Source organism: Microtus pennsylvanicus, chromosome 10 (assembly GCF_037038515.1).
Source record: "Microtus pennsylvanicus isolate mMicPen1 chromosome 10, mMicPen1.hap1, whole genome shotgun sequence".
NCBI lineage: Eukaryota > Metazoa > Chordata > Mammalia > Rodentia > Cricetidae > Microtus > Microtus pennsylvanicus.
In genome coordinates, this window is record NC_134588.1 from 75,998,460 (window position 1) to 76,011,925 (window position 13,466).

Sequence of the window (13,466 nt, forward strand, 5' to 3'; positions counted from 1 at the left end):
GGTGCACCCACACACTGAGACAATGGGGATGCTCTACTGGGAACTCACCAAGACCAGCTGGCCTGGGTCTGGAAAATCCTGGGATAAAACCGGACTCACTGGACATAGCGGACAATAAGGACTACTGAGAACTCAAGAACAATGGCAATGGGTTTCTGATCCTACTGCACGCACTGGCTTTGTGGGAGCCTAGGCAGTTTGGATGCTCAACTTTCTAGACCTGGATGGTGGTGGGGGTTCCTTGGACTTCCCATAGGACAGGGAACCCTGATTGCTTTTCGGGCTGGGGGGGGACTTAATTGGGGGAGGGGGAGGGAAATGGGAGGCGGTGGTGGGGAAGAGACAGAAATCTTTAATAAATAAATAAATTTAAAAAAAATAAATAAATAAAAGAAAGAAAAAAAAGAAATCTTCACCTTACAATATACATGTTTACATGCACATTCTTAAATATGTGATTTAACATGTCTGGAATCTCACATTCTACAACATACTACTAAACCAGAAAATAATATTATATCAGTACTTGAGGTCAGCAGTATTTTAGATTTAATTAAATACTGAACTTATTTTGCTTTCTATGTTGCCTGATTAGGATGTAAAAGTCACTAAAGAGGCTATATCAATTTGATATAAGAAAGTTCTGCAGACTGGAAAAGTGGCTCAGTGGTAAATTTTGATCTTTCGGAGAACTCAGGTTTTGTTTTAACCACCCATGTCAAGGTTCACAGTTGCCGCTAACCCTGGATCCAGTGGATCTGATGCCCTCTTCTGTCTCTGGATACCAGATATGCATTCACGTAGACACATACACATAAATAAAAACAAATGCAAATCTTAAAACAAAACAAAGCAAAAGCAAGCAAACAAAATGGAAGGAAATAAGCAAATGTCTCATTTAATACAAGGGCTCTTTTTCTTCTTGTGTGATCCTGATCACTTTAGTCTCTGAAGGACTTAGCATCCATTGTTGCATCTTTTGCATCCGGCTAACATGCACTCATGAGCGCTGCCCTGTGTGGTGGCATAGCCTGCAGTCCCAGCTTGCAGGAGGTAATGGAAGGGGCAGCACACCTTTGAAGCCAGTCTGGGCTACATTATATGGCTCTGTTCCAAAATGAAGGAGAAGGAAGAAGAGAACAAGGCGGCCATAGCAGTGGTGAAGCTTTCAACCACTTCTTCTTTTAGAAGAAAGCCTGGCATTAGTGTTTATCATTTGTTTCTTGTGTCATTCCCTAGGTTAATCAGAGCATGCTTCCTGTTATTATTTTGTGAGTTGAATCATGCCTCTTCTGAAGACACACTGAAATTCTAGGTTGTAGTACCTGAATACAATGGCTTCTGAAAGCCATCATATTTGAAAGTAGAATTTGCATGTCATCATGTTTATTGGAGTCATGCATAACTAGGGTGGGAGCTAAGCCTAGGGATGAGCATGGTCTGTAAGGGAAGGTCTGAAGGCACGAAGCATTTCACTGTGACAAGATTTGCTGTGACAAGTCTAGAGTTGAATGGCCATGAGCCAAGAATACATGGATTAATAGCAACAACCAGACATTATGACATGCCAGAGGAGATACGTTGCTTGATGCTCAGGGTGGGGCATGGCCAAGTTTATACCATGACTTGGGACTTTTTTCATCTACAAACAGGAAATTATTTATTTTTATTGTTTTAAACTTCTTAGTTAATGGCACACCAAATTAATACCATACTCCTGATATGAAAACCAAAACTAGTGTTAATTTACAAAAGGTATTCCCAGATGCTTGGCATTTTAGATTTTCCTGTCTTTAGAACTTTGGTTGATTGACCAGTCTGTGGTATTGTACTGTACCATTATCGAACAGACTGAGATATTTATTTGAAAAAAATAGGATAATAGAAGCATGAAGTAAATTTAAAAAAACATTAAAATTTCTGAGTAATTAAGTGTGAGCAAAGCAATTAATGAAACACATACAAAGAATTGGGCTCTCATATGTATACAGGTGAGAGTGAGGAGGAGAGGAGGGTAAAGCCAAGCTCATCCCTGTGATATTGACAAAAGTTCAATGAGGACAGAAAGGGAATAAATGAAGGGAGGATGAAGAGAAATTCAAGTGCAGTTTTTGAACTAGAAAAGCACCAAGTTAAAAAGTGGCATTGCTTAAAGGAAGAATGCAAGGTGAGGTTAATGGGGTGTGTCAGGCTATAAAGGGACATTAAGTAACAATAAAAGTAAGATTTAGCAAGGTAATAAACATCCATTAACCAATATAAACCAATCTCCATAGTAACTAAACACATCAGGCAAAATGTGATAAATACAATGAACTGGAGGCAAATATAATCATCATAAAACTTCTGGCATATGTCTGAGCACATATATATGACATAGGCATTATCTATGACTGTTCATGTTATAAAAAACAAAGAGTTTAGGTGAAAGTTCTACATATTAATGGGGAAAAATTAACTATGAGTGGTGGCAGAGACTGCAAACATTGGCTAGCTGATATGTTCTAATGAATGATTCTTTTTTCGTATGTCTCATTTATTTATTGAAAACACATTTCCTTAAGTGTCTGTTTTTAATTACATTGCCTTACACATTGTGATAGACACTTCACTTAAGCTGCCAATGATGCAGGACTTCCGTATTCAGCATGCTTCTATATTCATCCATATGTATTACATGGATGTGTTTTACTTGATGAGAGAGCACAGATATAACTCAGGAGTGGAGGGTAAGAGTGGAGCATAATGGAAAAGAAAAATCCCCATCACAAAGTGATGTCCTAGCCATAACAATGTCATAACACAATTCTCAAAGGTAGCTGATGAAGATGGCATAAAGTATAGTGCATAGAGTTATATGAAGACATCATACTTGATAGTGGGTGATTATGTTCCTCTCTATATATATTAGCATCACGATTCTTATTATTGTTGTTTAGGGATAAATTCCTATTTTTTTAAAAAAAAAAATCTGCAAATTAGCCTGAGGCAGGTTCTTTGGAGATGGTCAGAAGACACTGATATCATAGGAGGGAGCACGTAGCGATCTCAAGAAGTATCATCCAGTAGGCTATGTGTGGCGACAGAAGACTAATATTGAAGATCTTGACCCTGTGTAGGCTTAGACTAGTGATGTCATGGTCTTTAATGGAAACAAATTACAATAATTTAGGCAGGTAAGAATTTTTATTGAGAGAATATTTGTACATCGCTATGGGTTGCGATTTAAACAGAACCAAAGAGAACACAGCAAATGTCTGTGCTCAAGACGCCAGGCTATTGCTTTCATCACTTTAGATCATATTCAGCTAAAAGAATGAGAAAAGCTAATTAATCAAATTGAGGATTTTGTTTTTCTGGAGAGACGAGAAGTTCAGAGGTTTAAGAAATCCAGTGATGTTACATCATCACTACAAGCCCTCATTTCAGACTCGGTTCCTGGAGATTCTCAACAGCCATTGTAATTGTGGTGTCACATACTCTCAAGATTTGTTTTGCATGGTGGGTAACTTCTCCTCAGCTTTGTGACTGAGAGGAGGAAGAAGACCCCTTGTGTGTGGCAGTAGCATGGTCAGTTTATTCCTCCCTATGATGAGCAGCTTTGCTGGAAGAGAGTCTAGAAAATGATCATTTCCAATCTCAGAATCATCTTTGCCCTGTGACAAAGCTAACCAGGACACAGCAGGCTACAAATGTGGAGTTCTCATCCATCACACTGACACTTTGATACAGTATGTTAGAGAAGAGAAGAGATACCAAGTATATAAACAGCGATGAATCCAACATGATATTTGCATCATTTAAGCCTTTAATCATATGCATCTTATTTCATAAACAGAGAAGGAAATTGAGACACAGGAAGATTAAACACCTTCCCTACAGTCTCACATGATAACTGAAAGATAATTTCTGACTAGAAATTAAAGCCCATAGAATTAAATGCTAATATGTTTCCATGTCATTTGAGATTATTTACAGGTAACACCAAGCTAAATGTTCCTTAGATGGGCAATTTTTCAAGATGTATAATCTGGGTTATAAGCAGTCATTAACTTTTAATAATGACAATTTCATTTCCCCATTTAAAACTAAAATCTCTGTTAGGTCATAGACCACATCTTCAATACTCTTCAGTACCCAATGGTCAATCCAGGACTTTATTGATGAAAATTTTGAGAAGCAAGGTTTGGTTTGCATGAGAATGGCTCCCATAGACTCAAATATTTGAATGCTTAGTTAGCTGAACTGTTTGGGAAGGATTAAGAGGTGTGGTCACTGGGGATAGGCTTTGAGATTTTTAAAACCATTTGTCAGGCACAGTCTCTCACTCTCTTTCTATTGCAGTTGAATGAAGATGTAGCTCTCAGCTACTTTCCATCACCTTGCTTCTCACCATGTTCCCAGGAATTATAAAAAAGGACTTACATTCTTAAACTGTAAACAAATGTCAATTGCTTTTTTAAATTTATAATCAAATGTCAATCAAATGTCTTTTAAGAGATGTTGCTCCTTCCTCAGTCATCAAGCAATTCAATGACAATATAATAACATACAGTATCCAGACCCTTTGTGTATTTCCCTCTTTATGTGGCCTTATTTTAAATTCTATTGTTTTCTTATTCTTTTTGATTTTTTGAGACAGGGTTTCTCTGGCTGTCCTGGAACTCATTCTGTAGACTAGGCTACCCTTGAACTCACAGAAATCTGCCTGCCAAGTACTGGGATTAAAAGTGTGTGCCACTACACCTAACTATCTTCTTTTTCTTAAAGGACTTTATCCTTTTTCTTTTCTCTCCCAAGCCTGCCTACATATATGTTTTATATATATATATATATATATATATATATATATATATATATATATATATATACACACACACACACATGTACATATATATGTTTATATATATGTACATATACATATATATATATGTTTATATATATGTACACTATAAGCTGTTTAGAGGTTTTCTTTTCTTCATCTGAATCTATTTTTACTGTATATCTCTCTTTTCTGACCACATGAGTCTTGAATTAGCTACGTGATATGGCTAGAATTAAAGCCATGGCTTTGAGGATTGGATCCACCCCACTCCTTAGCTATCTGAGAGTCTAGCTTCATACCAGGGGTATTAGCAGAAACCATGTTTATTGCCAGAACTCTATGGAGTTTCAAGGTACCTACCTCTACCAAGAAGCATGCTGTCGGCTATTCATAAATACTGCTTAAATGTTTTGTGGTGGGGTTTCTTAAAAGAGCTGCAAAGTTTTTGCAGCTAAAGCTGAGTCAGTAAGCCTTTCTTAAATGAGACTCACTTGCCTCTAGCAAACAGAGCCCACCTGACAAAATGCTGCTACCAAGAAGTCATTCTTAACTCTGCTCTTTTTGTCTAGAATTACTTCCTAAGCTCTCTCAGGTTTTGTGTGGATGCATTTGTCCAAGTTGGCTTCATTTGTTGTAAGAAGTTTCTGTCACGCCCAGTTCCACAACCATTCAATCCCAAAGAAATACACAGAGGTCTAAATTAACTAGAAACAGCCTGGCCTATTAGCTCAGGCTTCTTATTAACTCTTACATCCTTCATTAACCCATAATTCTTGTCTGTGTTAGGGACTGCATATTGAGCCTTTCCTTTTCCCAGAATTCTTCTGTTCTTGTCACCGCACCTATACTTTCTGCCTGATTGTCCTGCTTATACTTCCTGCCTGGGTACTGGCCAATCAGCATTTTATTAAAGTGATACAACTGACAAATCTTTACTTTGTATCACAGTAGCTTATTTCATTTCATACATTTTCTTATCTGTCATAGACACAGCAAAAGTATGACTAAACATTATTCTACCACATTAATTGTGTTTCTTTTTTTTGTTCTCTTAGTTTTTATTTTTAATTTTTTTAATTAATTAATTTATTTATTTATTAAGGTTTTCTGCCTCCTCCCCGCAACCGCCTCCCATTTCCCTCCCCCTCCCCCGATCAAGTCCCCCTCCCTCATCTGCTCTAAGAGCAATCAGGGTTCCCTGACCTGTGGGAAGCCCAAGGACCGCCCACCTCTATCCAGGTCTCCTAAGGTGAGCATCCAAACTGCCTAGGCTCCCCCAAAGCCAGTACGTGCAGTAGGATCAAAAACCCACTGTGATTATTCCTGAGTTCTCAGTATTCCTCATTGTCCTCTATGTTCAGCTAGTCCGGATTTATCCCATGCTTTTTCAGACCCAGGCCAGCTGGCCTTGGTGAGTTCCCGATAGAACATCCCCATTGTCTCAGTGTGTGGGTGCACCCCTCGCGGTCCTGAGGTCCTTGCTCGTGCTCCGTCTCCTTCTGCTCCTGATTTGGACCTTGAGATTTCTGTTCCGTGCTCCTCTGTCTCTGTCTCCTTTCATCGCCTGATAAAACGATAATTGTGTTTCCTTACATACTGAAGTTCTAACAAAAATTATCTGTGAATATGACCTCACTTTGAGATAGTCTTCAATGAGAGACGTCAAAGTAAGAATAAAGGTGATCTCTGATCCAAAGTGATAGATACCCTTATTAAAACAAGAAATCACAAACAGAGAAAATATTGTTTCAATAGAGCAATAGAAATCTAGTTAATAGTTTCACTGGGCAAGGAATACCAGAGATTTCCAGTCAATGTCTGGTAGGAGAGACACAAGCAGTCAGCAGTCAATTCCTCTTTGCAACCATCAGATATAACCAGTGGTACTGATACCTCACTTTCCAACTTCTGCTCTAAGAATTGTGAAACAATGGATTTTTTACTATTTTAACCAACTCTTTTCTGGTACTTTTAAATAGAGGCATTAGAAGACTAAAGAGAGATGTGAAATGCCTTCATAAAGCTTTATATTCTAGGGAAGGAAATAGAGAAAGTCTAAGAGCCCATGTGGTACTTTGTACAGCACGTTCTGAGATAAAGAAAAATTGGGGTGTGGAGATAGGAAATGCTGTTTTGTTTGGGGATCTGTGAGCGTATGACCTTTCAAGTGAACAAGGCAAAGGACTGAGCCCTATTATTTCTGTAGAAAGAGATCTTAGGGAGGGAAAGCGCCAACCCCAGGTTCTGAGAAAATAATTCCCTTTTGTAAGTAGGTGCAAATGCACTGGAATTGGGAGAGGGAGAATGGTAGGGTGTCAGGGAACCACATTGGTTTGCTTTGAAATATGATGCTGTCTTTGGCCTCTCTTTTTTTTGTATCACTATCTATCTGTCTGACTGTCTATCCATCTATGGATGTCTGTCTATCTATCTATCTATCATCTATCTATCTATCTATCTATCTATCTATCTATCTATCTATCTATCTATCTATCATCAGGGTGTCTGTATGTAAACCAGGCTTGTCTCAGACTTTGATCCTCCTGACTCATCTTCCTGAGTGCTGGGATCACTAGTGTGGCCCACTATATTTAGCAACCACTTTACATTGAAAATTTCTGAATTTGGGGCTGGAGAGATGGCTCAGTGGGTGAAGGTCTTACTGGCAAGCCTGGCAACCTGAGTTAAATCCATGGAATCCACATGGGAGGGAGAGAACAAACAATTCCGTAGTGGGTGGAGAGAACTGATTGTTTGGTCTCTCTTTTGAATGAAATGGGAAGCTATGTGATCGATTTTTGAGGAAAAGGGCATGCTACAATTGTGATTTGATTTAAGGATTTTTCTTTTCTTTCTTTCTTTTTTTTGAGATAAGATGTCTCAATGTTGCCATGGCTGGCCTTAATCTCACTATGTAGCTCAGGATTGATTTGAGCTGAGACTCATCCTGCCTTAGACTTCTGAGTGACAGGATTAGAAGTATTTTGTGCTACACTGGGACTTATTGAGTTTTAAAGGAACATTTGTGACTTCTGTGTAGAGAAAAATCCAAGGAAGCAGAGGTAGAACCTGAGAAATGAGGGCAGAAGCTTATCTTGTAAACACATGGGAATGAGTGACATTTGGAGGCCAGTCAGAGAGACAGGATGGAAAAGGGAAGAGAAGGACTAGGTAGAACTTTGAAGGTACAGAAGAAAAGCCTGAAAGGATGCTACAGGAGGATGCTACAGGAGGTTTCCAGTTAGCAGGAGCAGCTAAGAAGGAGGCAGTGAATGCCCATGCTGCAGTGCATGAAGTCTCTGTGGAAAAGAATCTGGCTTGCCACCACCAGCTTACAACTCTTTAAAGCAATGACATCTGTTAGTCACCCCATAACTTACTTGCCCTGCTTGCAGTATTGATTGATATTTCCGGACCTGGTGAGCTGTTGTCACATTTCAGTCTCATTGATGAGCAAGTCTTATTTTTTCTATTAAATCTCTATGAGTTATCTACTAACATGACAAGAAAAAAAATAGGTTAATAGGAAAGTTCAAAGTAGCTTGACACAGACTAAGAAAATTGTTTGGTACAAGTTTATCAAGAACTTCCATAAGGATCCAGTAATAAGAGTCCAATAACAGCTTGAAACTTCACAAAACTTGCTAAAACTTCTTTGCTGTTTAAATAATTGTTTAGTTCCTGTACGTATTACCTTATTTAACATTCCAGTTTATCAAAAGTAAGATACATATTTCTAAAAGAAACGTTTGCACAACCAAGTAGTAAAAAATAGCATGATAGCATTGAGTTCAATAAAATTGTATCTTACTTCGAAACATGATAGGTTTCAGAATTATTTCCTTAGTTTTGTAGCACAAACAGACCTCAGTCTACGAAGTATGAGATGGCCATACATTTGTGAAATGGGCTCAAAGAGTAGATATTTGAAGCCTGTTACTAGAATTCAAATCTTGGCTCTATAAGGTACAGGTCAAAGAAAGTGGGTAATTTCTGTGGGCCTTATCAGGTTCAGCTCTATGGGAATAAAAAATAGGAATAAAAAGAGTTCCTACTACATCATGTTTCTGTAGGTTTCAATTAAGATAAGATATGTCAGGAATGGATGGCCCAGAGATTTAGAATAGAACCAAACATGCAAAGTCAATCAATCAATCAACCAAGCAATCAAAATGTCAATGTAATGATGCCTAACTCCATTCTGATATACTCATAGATTGATGCCTAGCCCAACAGCCATAAGAGAGGCTTCATCCAGCAACTGGTGGAAACAGGTGCAGAGACCCACAGCCAAACATTAGGCTGAACTCAGGGAATCCTGGTGAGGAGAGGGATAAAAAATTATAGGAGACAGAGGGATTAAGGATATCACAAGAAAACCCACGAAACAACTAATCTGGCCTCATAGGAGTTCACAAAGACAGAAGTGACAACAAGGGAGCCTGCAAGGTACTTACCTCGGCCCTATGCATATATGTGATAGCTGTGTATAGTTTGTTTTCTTGTGTGACTCCTGACTGTAGGACAGAGACTGTCTCTGACTCTTTGGATGACCTTTGGAACCCTATTTCTCATACCGGGTCCCCTTGCCCAGCCTTAATAAAAGGGGAGGTGCTTAGTTTTATTACAACTTGCTATGCTATGTTTTTTGATATCCATGGGAGGCCTGCCATTTTATGAATAAAAAAGGAGGAGGGGTGGATTGTTCGGGTGTGTGTGGGGGCGGGAAAAGAAGGTGGTGGAAAGGACTTGGAGTGCAGGAGAGAGTAGAAACTGCAGGTGAGATGTAAAATTGATTAATTTTAAAACAAAAACAAACCAAAGAATCAAAATCCCAAACCCAGCAAAGAAAGAGAAGGCATGTACAAAAAAATAGAGTAAAGGCATATCTCAGATATATTATTATTCCATACCAATGGATTTGAAAAAAATGATAATTCCAGTTACTTCAATGAACACTGGTCAACTGGAGTTTGACTTAGTATTTCAAGAAGAGGCATAGTTTACCCAGAAACTAGGTATTGGGGTAGATAGAGGAGGGCTGAGGATGGAGGTCTATGGCATAGAGTCTATGCCTTTGTCCTGATGACATCTATCCAGATGTGCCAAACGCTTTGCCAGTTCACCAACTTTGTTGTCATCTAAAGTCTTTATAGTCTCCTATACTGTCCTATTGATGTGGTGAGTGGAATAAGGTGGTTTTTATGTCTGCTTTCTTTCTATCTATAGCCCATTTCTCTGGTCATTTATGGGCAGTTTAAATTCTACTACAAATGGGTTCTAGAGAACAAAGGCCATAGAGTAGTTTGGGGTCTTCCATGCATCATAGGCTGTAAACAGGAACCTCGAAGTAGCCTCGTCTGGCAACCCTGGCTGGTAACCCTGCTTTGCCTCCTCTGATTGTAGCTGAACATCAGAAAAGAAGCTCATGGCTTGGCCGCCTTAGGCGTTATTTCTAAAGGTTTCCCTTCAAATATTCTGGCATTCTTCCACTTCCTACCTCCATGTAGAAAAAAAAGATCAATATACTAAGCAGCATTCAGAGGTTGGTCCTTTGTAACAGATCTTTTACTCATAGATTTTGTCTTCTGCGCTAAGGATTTTAAAGCTCAGTGCCAATGAGATGGCTCAGTGTGTTAACATCCTTGCCACATAAGCATGAGGACCTACTTTTGACCCTAGGATCCATGTAACAGTGAGTATGGTAGTGTGAATCTGTAATTTTAGTGTTCTGATGGTGATATGGGAGTAAGGGAGAGACAAGGAATCCTCACAACCTTGCAGGCAATGTAGGCTGGTTTTCACAGCTGAAAATACAAAAGACCCTTGGAAAGGAAAACAATCACTCTTAAGTTACCCTCTGACCTCCATGCATGCAACATGGAATGTACATATCCTCACTGTCACTCAAATACACACGACAACAACAAAAGAAGATTTTTATAACTTACCTCCCCTTTCTTTATAGACTACCAAAGAATGGATACAGCATAGAAGAAAGATCTCTAACAAAAATCACACTGAGCAAAAAATTGAGTCTGTGCAACTCTGTAGATTTTATTTATTAAGATGTTCTGTCTGTGCCTGGAACTATCATAGCATCTATACTATGAATAGAAACCAAACATGGTTATTCATCCTTTCCAGTCAAGAACAAAATATGAGACACATAAACATAATATGCCCAGTTAAGACACGATGGAGAGGGGCATTGCTTTGGAGGTCCGGTGTCTTAAATGAAGCTTAAGAGTATGGTTAAGAAACAAAGAGTACGGTTCACCAAACTGTGATAGGCAAGGAGGGGGGTTAAAATGATGAGGGAATGTGGAAGACTTGCTAGATGAATCTCAATGGGCTGGAGCATTACTGCGTGATCTGTAGATGGAGGCAAGCAGAGTTTTCTGTAGACCACAGCAATATGACTTAACAAAAGTAGATACTTTAAATTTTTGGTCCAATTAGCTCGTCTTTCTGAAGCTTAAACCCTATACGAATATGGGCTTTAAGAAGGGTGCTATAGTTGTTAACTTTCCTTGTAAACTTGACTATGTTTGTATCACCCAAAAGATACTAACTCTTCAAAAGGGAAAACGAGTGACTCAGACCAGTGCCAGCATGATCTGCTTTTGCCCCTTGACTTCACATAGAATGTGACAAACCTCTGCATATTGTCACTGCCATTCCTGACATGGTATACTGTACACCTTCTTACACTGTGTGCCAGAATTAATTCTTCTCCCACTTAATGTTGCTTGTTAGTTTTTAGCTTTTTGAACCAGGAGTAGGAAATGCATACAGTTATTATGAGAACTTTCTGGAGGTCATTTGGAATCTCAATACCTTACATGTAGATGTCTGCTTCAAGGAAGAACATTATAGACTTTGTTTGCTTTGTTACTGTCTAAGTGTTGATATTCCATTAAAATGTTTGTAATATTATAAATAATTAACTTATGACAACTGTAGATCATTATAAAAGGGTAATTGTGTTTATGGGATGCCCAACAGAGTAACATTTCTTTTTTGTTTTTGTTTCTTTTCTTTTCTTTTTCTCTTTTTGAGACAGCTTTTCTCTGCATAGCTTTGGAGCCTGTTCTGTAACCAGAGATCACCTGCCTCTGCCTCCCAAGTGTTGGGAATTAAAGGCATGTGCAGGCACCACACAGCACTAGACTGACCTTTTCTTTTCTTTTCTTTTCTTTTCTTTTCTTTTCTTTTCTTTTCTTTTCTTTTCTATTCACTGAAAACGTTTTTATTGAGACCATACCAGGCAAGAAAATTCTGGCATTAAGCACCTTCCTCGTTGGTGATGTGGTCTTTCTTGAATGGTCCCATGAAAGCTTTCTTCTCCTCCATGGTCTGGAAACGACTGTGGCTAAACTTGAAGGTGGTGTCAATGAATTTCAGGTCAATCTTCTCCAGAGCCTGTCGTTTTGGTCTGCACCAGTAAGGACTTGCCAAAAGTGAGCACTCGTTTCTTGGTTCCCACCACACAGCCTTTAAGCATGGTGAAGTCATTGGTTACCTCATCATAATGGACAAAGCCATCAGTGGGTTGATGCTCTTGTCAGAAAGGTCATAGTCAGTAGATGCATTGTTCTTGATCAGTTTGCCATCTTTGATAAGGTTGCTCTGACCAATCTTGTAAATCTTCTTGTTGATCTCTGCCTTTCTGCCCAGCACGGGGCACAGAGAAGGCCACTCGGGCAGGGTTTGCCAAGCGCCAATAGAGACAACCATGCGCAACCCTCGGTGGGTCTTGCGGGGCAGTTGCTTTGTATGCCAACGACTGGTCACCCCTTTGTAGCCTTTCCCTTTATCACTCGGATGACATCAATCATCTCATCCTGCCCAAACACCTGGTTCACAGGAACCTGCTGCTCCACCTCTCCCAGGACCAGCTACAGTGCCCCATTCACCTGGATCATCAAGTGTGCCTTCTGGCCCCAAATACTGTCTTGAAGGTGCGGAGACCTTGTGGGGTTTCGACGTATCCCACGATGCCCACAACTACCATAGGTGGTGTTTTTACAATGGTTACAGCCTCTACGACTTCTTTCTTGTTCACCTTGGATCCTGGGCTGTCCACCTCCCGGACAATGTGGGTCATGACAGCCTTGTAGCTTAGAAAGGCCCTGAGGTGAACAGGCTTGGAAGGGTCATCCTTGGGGAAGCTCTTCACTTTGTCTCGATGCCTGCTGCTGCGCTTCTGAGATAAGAAGCCCAAGGACCCATGCCTGGGAGCAGAGAATTTCCTGTGAGACATCTCTCCGTCACGCCGCCAGACTGACCATTTCTAATCATGCCTGCAGAAAATGCATATTGACAGTTCAAGACTGTAAAGGAAATCAATGAGAGGAAGAATGGAAGATATTCAAAATACCCTGATTCAACTGAGTTCCCAAATAATTATTAAGTAATAGTCTCCTCTGTCATTTTAATAAAGTAACTTCCCTTGATTTTTGCACACTACTAAGAATAATCCAGCTGCTTTGGGGAAACCATTATTGGGAGAAGACTCTTCTGGCTTAATTTACATTTTTTTAAAAAAAAAATTCTATTAAATAAAGGAGGCTTACATTAGTCCTTATGTTATTAACTGCTTAATGGATTTAGGAAGGAGGTAGCAAAGGACAGATTG

General features: G+C 39.4%; 1 protein-coding gene and 1 pseudogene across 9 annotated transcripts in view; one reads left to right on the forward strand and one right to left on the reverse strand.

Moving 5' to 3' along the window:
* Window positions 1-13,466, forward strand: part of Nrg3 (neuregulin 3) — a 977,464-nt gene that overhangs the window by 843,295 nt on the left and 120,703 nt on the right. The gene's annotated exons all lie outside the window — the stretch shown is intronic.
* On the reverse strand, window positions 12,113-13,091 carry LOC142858323 (large ribosomal subunit protein uL3 pseudogene; annotated as a pseudogene).